General features: G+C 43.8%; 1 long non-coding RNA gene across 1 annotated transcript; it reads left to right on the forward strand.

The window, feature by feature from the left end:
• The first annotated feature begins 2,678 nt into the window (after window positions 1-2,678).
• On the forward strand, window positions 2,679-3,871 carry LOC135100595 (uncharacterized). The gene is made up of 2 exons (XR_010268805.1): window positions 2,679-3,117; window positions 3,294-3,871. It is a non-coding gene; the product is annotated as an uncharacterized LOC135100595 (long non-coding RNA).
• The last annotated feature ends 2,743 nt before the right edge of the window (window positions 3,872-6,614 follow it).

Below are 6,614 nucleotides of genomic sequence, written 5' to 3' on the forward strand. Positions count from 1 at the left end.
GGTATAGAGGTTACATGTGTTCTTTTCCTCTTTTTCATTCCTTCCCTTCTTTCTTTTCCTTATTTTCTTTCTTTGTTCCTTCCTTCCTTCTTTTATTTCATTCTTTCTTCCTTGCTTTTCTTTTTTCTTTCCTTCTTTCTTTATTGTTCTTTTCTTTTCTTCTTTCCTTTCTTTTTTCTTCGTTCCTTCTACTTTGCATTCCACACCTCCTTTACTCCTTCCTTCATTCTCTTATTTTATTGTTCCTTTTTTTTGCTTCCTTCTTTTCATCTCCCTTTTTACTTCCTTCCTTCCTTCCTTCATTTATTCTTTCTTCTGTTTTGTGTTCTATTCTTCCTTTCCTTCCTTCTCTTATTCGTTCTTGTTCCCTCTTTCATTTATTCCTTCCTTCCCTCCTATATTCTGCATCCTTTAATTTTTCACTAATTCTCTCTTCCTTCCAGCCTCTCTCTCTCTCTCTCTCTCTCTCTCTCTCTCTCTCTCTCTCTCTCTCTCTCTCTCTCTCTCTCTCTCTCTCTCTCTCCGTTACCTTTTATGTATTTTTCCTTTTATATTTTTATTTAATGTGGCTTTTCTCTTTTTTTTTTCCTCTCCCTCATTTTTTTTTACTTCTTATCTCCTTCCTTTCTTCACCCGCCTCTCCCTCCTTCCCTCCCTTCTTCCTCCCTTCCCTCCATTATCTCTTCTGGCTACACTGACATTTTACCTCTTCTTTCCTCCTCTTGCCTGATATTTTCTTCCTTCCTTCTTCTTTCCCTTTGTATTTCTTCTTCGTCTATTCTCTTTCTCCTTTTCGTCATCTTCTTATGTCTTCTTCACTTTATATCTTCTAGACTAACACTTTTCTTTCTCCTTTTTTTGGTTGGAAGTTCTCAATTAAATGTTTATTCCCTTTAATCCTCATGTTACGCAATGCATTTTGGTCTTAAGTGTTGTTGCTCTCTATCATTATACCGTTAAGTATATTGGCTATAATTTCCTCGGCTTTATTTTTTTTTTACCATTGTACAAAAGCAAGAAAGTATTTAATGCTTTAAACACACCATTTGACCTCCTCCCGCCCTTTCCTTAACATCCTACATACTATCCTGCTCCCCCTCCGCCCTTACGCCCGATCGACATCATGCCTTCTACCTTCCACGTCGCTCCTTCCTTCCTCTCTCTCTCTCTCTCTCTCTCTCTCTCTCTCTCTCTCCAAAGCACCAACTCCTCAGATCCCAAAACACCCTTGAGATAACTAACCCAGAAGTCATCTAGTCTATACTCATTGTGGTATTACTCTTCTCGTCCTTATCTATATTTGGATGTAATGTCGTCATTATCTGATGTATAAATTGACTTAACAACAGGAGGCTTATCGTAGTAAAAGTATAAGAAGTAATACTGAAAAATCTGCTGGGGAAACAATATGCAAAAGAGGATGCATTCATTTTTCCAAGAACCAAACCAACTCCTTTCTCTCCTCCTCCTCCTCCTCCTCCTAGTCCTCCTCCTCCTTCTTCTTCTCCTCCTCCTCCTCCCCTTCCCTAGCAAATAAAGCAAGTTGGACGGCGATTTGCATACACACATATAATTTCACCCACTCAAGCTGCTGGGGGGAAAAAAATACGAAAGTAAGTATCAGAAGCCGTGTTTGTGTACCAGCCACTCGCCCCGACGCTGAGGGCTACACACTCCTCTCCTCGCCACTTGTTTAATCTCCCCTTCTCCTCCTCCTCCTCCTGCTGCTGCTGCTTCTACTCCTTCTACTCCTGGTCCGTTCTCTCCACCTCCGCCACACACACACACACACACACACACACACACTCAACGAGGGATCGGATAAGCTTGAGTATCGAGTCCAGAGCCGCTCAATGTCAGTTCCTCCCCAGCCCTCGCCAGCAGCACCACCAGCACCACCACCGCCACTACCGCCCACCACTGTAGCGGAGTAGCGGTTCCTAAATCTCCAGTGAATATGTACCCCTGCAGACTTTAAATGCCCGGTGGCGTACTCCTTATGAGCCAGTTTGGTGATTGCAATGGCGTCTGGCGGTGGAAGTCTGAGTTCCTTAACTTTTACTGCTAAACTTTTTTTTTTTTCCCCTCCATAATTCCTTACAACTTTTCAAGCACTTGTTTTTATACTAAAGCATGTTGAATACTCCTGTAGCCTAGAAAATACAATATTAATCTGTTATTTTCTCCTTATTCTATCTGTCCATGCAAACCATATTTCTATACTGCTTTAATGTTACCAAACACGACCGTAGCAATAAGAGGATTAAAGGTTGCTAAATGATGAAGCAGCTCATGTTTCTGAACTTTTAACGATGTTTTATTTGTGGAAGCAGCTCCTGCATAATGACGTAGCCTTGCGACGTCCACCATACCACGCAACGTTCAGATTTTCGGAAGTAATGATATTAGCATCGCGCCATTACTCTCGATTATACATAAGTGATAATGTAATCCTAAAAATCCTTTCGAGAATCGCTGGTGATTCGTACACCCAAGGTTAGGAGGGCAACGCAGCATCAGATATCTAACGGGCACCATCGCCTCTCACTGTAAGCTACACAAGAGTACATATGAGAAAAGTGACATTATATTTGCCGGGGCCTTATATATATATTTCAAAGTACAACCCACAAAATATGTGTGACAAAGACAAATCAGATCAGAGAGAATGAAAAAAATAAACTAAAATAAAAACAAAACTGACTGGTGGTGTCACAAAAAACCTCCACAGATTAACTTGAGAACATCGGTCGGCGAAGTGTGGATGGCTCGCGGCGGCTAGGCAGTCACTCAGCTGGAGGCGGGTTGGCGCACCTCAGCCTGTCACCGCCGCCCACTTGAGTTCGTGACTTATCACTTGAACACCGTGTACACTTCACCTTTGAAATGTACATGGCCTGAAAATTGCACTTCAGAAGACACATCGTCACTTGCCGCAGCGAACACCGGGGTTAGCAGCGCCCGCCCAGACTGGTGAGTGAACCCGCTGCTTCAACTCCCGCTTCGAGGCCCCGACCCCTCCCTCCAGCCCCTCAATCACCAGCGCGTGCTTCGAATTCTGTCCCAGCAGCGGCAGATTCAGTACTAAGGTCCATGTTGTACAAAGCAAGCGCGCAGGCAAGTGTACTATACAGGAATGTAAACAGTGGCGAGGTTTGGGTTGCTTTGCTGAGTAGTTCGTAGTTTTGGCGTTAGATTGTGAACGTAAACTGACTTCTGATGTGGCTTCATAATCTTCACCACACAGTATCACTCAACCAGTTAGCATCCATACGCTATAAATTATATTCCAGATTGCCCGTGACAACGTTCGACGGGGCAACAGTTAGCTAGTCGGCTCAAGAGATGACACCTAGGAAACTTACGGAGATGCTTGTGACTATGGCAAGACCTAATTTATGAAGCGGTAAACAGTGACAAGCTCCTACTCCAGCCACGTCCCGCAACATTCATCACAATAAACATGCACCTATTTTTGCTCACCACTGCATGACCAGGAGGCTCACCAGTGCATGGCGTGGCGGCTCCCGGAATCCTGCGGGCGTGCGAGTCTTCAGGAGCACCACGGCCAGGTTGAGGGCGAGGGAGGGGGTATGGGGAAGGATGTGGGGCTTCTCCCTCACCTCCGACAGACAAGTTTCCATGTCCAACAAATAAGAAGAAGTCACCGAACTAGTCTGATAAACAACACCGATGAATATCAATGATCAGCGTCACCCTCCGCCGCGGCTGACAACTTCTCACTGAGCCTTACACGTCTGTCCGCTGCGAGGCGTGTCGTCAGGCCTGCCACCGCCGCCTTTCAATCACTTAAGTATTACCATAATGTATAATCTATCAGGCATCTTTAACTAATGAATATTCCTACACATATCAACTTTTTTTGTCTCCTCATAATTAACCACACGCTGTGAATGGTAAGAAAACTAATGATAATGTCAGCGGCGTTAGTGTAACAATGGCATCCAACACTCCACGCTAAAATAAAAGGACGCACAAATATTTTACCTACCCCCAGTACACTAACTCCTGCACGTTAGCCAGCCTCGCCAGCCTCACCAGCCTTGCCGCACCGTCAGCTCACCACACATCACCACACACTTCCCGCCAGTGCATCTAAATGGTCTAAGAGAACCACGCACTTAAGTTTTATCATTCCGCCACCAGCGACACCTGAGAAACACATTACGCAGCAGCAATGTATGAATTTTCTCTCTCCCGTCTCAAGAAACATATGCAGAAGCGAGTCCTCATCATTAATAACAATCATTTTAGAGCAAGGACGAGAAGAAAGAAGCTCACATTCCTTACGCTGTGCAAATGAGGCTTATAAGTAAAATAAAATCCTTGCTAATGCTCAACCACAGTGATCTCAGGCAACTGCAGTAACAAGCGGGCGGCGCCGAGGCAGACGGTGTAATAAGCGCTGCGTTTACTGCTACATACTTTATATTAACGCATCTCTTACCGCATATAAGTACTCCCAGTCAGCGCACCTTCGCTCCGCACCGAGAGCCGCTAGTAATAGAGCTAATAGTCGCTGTAGTAATGGCAGTAAAACAAGGATCTTATCATCCACGTTTTCTTTTTGAAGTGTCTGCGGTGAAGTGCAGTGTTGCCAAAGCCACTTAGACACACGGGACAGGATGCGATGGTGTCAAGTCTACGCAGCGAATTATTATTTTTATTGTCCTCACGAAATTCTGGTAACTTGAGAGAGAGAGAGAGAGAGAGAGAGAGAGAGAGAGAGAGAGAGAGAGAGAGAGAGAGAGAGAGAGAGAGAGAGAGAGAGAGAGAGAGAGAGAGAGAGCAGGTGGGTATGTAAGGTTGTAAGGGGAGGAAAGAGATAAGGAGTTGAAGGGAGGGTGATGGAAGGGCTTATGAAGGAGAAGGCGGCATGGAAGAGAGGACGTGGAAAAAGAGATGAATGAGGAAAAAAGAGGACCAGAAACGACATGGAGGAAGAAGAAGAAAAGTAAAGAAAAACCATGGAGGAAAAAATGAAAAAAAAAATCCAAGGAAAAAAGACTAGATAGATGATGGAAGAAAAGGAAAGAATAGAAAAAAGTGCAAGAAATATGATTAAAAGATAAGGAATGGAAGAGGACATGGAAGGGTACGGGAGGGCACGGGAGGGTACGGGAGGCTACGGAAGGGTACGCACGTCCACCTGGCTGCATGGGATGGAATGGAAGGGGGAAGGAACAGATGGGAAAGAGGAATGAGCCGCGAGGAGAAGACAGGTGTGTCAGATTTAGCACCGGAAGGGTGGACAGGTGAGTAAAATGTTTGCATTCAACATCAGCACCAGAGTAAAATATGAAGATTAAAAAATTAAGCTTCCCAAGAATAGACCAACATTGGAGGGAGTTTATGAGAGAGAATATTGTGAAAAAAAGAAGGTTGTAGGGTGTAACTTTAAGAAAATACTGCAAAAAATGTGTTGGAGTTAATACAGAGAGTGTATTTCAAAAGAGTGAAAGGATTGGAAAAGATTGGAAACTTGAAGGAATGCAGGTAGACAGGCAGACAGACAAACAGATAGACAGATAGACTGACACACACACACACACACACACACACACACACACACACACACACACACACACACACACACACACACACACACACACACACCAACATTTGCTCTTTACCTCCTGAAGCATTAAAATCATTCGGTGTGTGTGTGTGTGTGTGTGTGTGTGTGTGTGTGTGTGTGTGTGTGTGTGAACGAGTTCCACGCCTACTAATAGCCAGGCCGCCTGTCAGTTAAAGTATAAAAATAGAGGAAGAAAAAAAAAAAAACATGATAAAATATGCAGTAAACAGGTGTACTACTTTTTTTTTATGTCCAAGAATGAAAGAAAGGTCGTTGTCATGCTCTTCTATTTGATGCAGAAGAAGAAGAATAGCAAGAAGAACAAGAACAAGAAAAACAAGAATAATAAGAAAACAATAACAAGAATAAGAACATGACTATCAATACCACCTTGACCGCCACCACCACCACCACCACCACCACCAACAACAACAACAACTCTTCCTCCTTCTCATACCTCATCTCCCTCCCAGTCTCCTCTCCCTCCCCAACTAACAACCCCTGCATTACTAATTACCCTTAGCTGGCCACCTGATAACTTAGGGACCATTACTATCACCACCTTGACGCGGCTGTTAATGATCCCCGTCTCCGAGGTGAAGGGGCGGGTGAGGGGCAAACAAGGTACCGGGAAAGGTGATGCCAGGCAGGTAATGGGGGGAGGTGAGTGAATGCAAAGGGATGCAAAGAAACGTAAATAGGAACCTGAGTGTGAGAGATGGGTGGAGATGGGTAAGGAAGGTGAGTATTTGGCGAGTATATAGTGGATGAAGGAGACGAAAATTTCTGAGGTGTTGAGATGGATAAGTGAATGGCCTGTATTCGCAAAACCTACAATAGCGTAGTCTAGGTGGGGTTACTGAGGTTTTCAAGTGTATTTTCATGATTCTAACTAAGAGTCTAACAAGTACTCAGCATCACCAATGGCAAAAACACCTTTGAAAACCCAACTAATTATCTGTGGCCTATAAAAAATAATAAATAATAATAACATATAATAATAATAATAATAATA

This window comes from Scylla paramamosain, chromosome 5 (assembly GCF_035594125.1).
Source record: "Scylla paramamosain isolate STU-SP2022 chromosome 5, ASM3559412v1, whole genome shotgun sequence".
In the NCBI taxonomy this organism is placed as follows: Eukaryota; Metazoa; Arthropoda; class Malacostraca; order Decapoda; family Portunidae; genus Scylla; species Scylla paramamosain.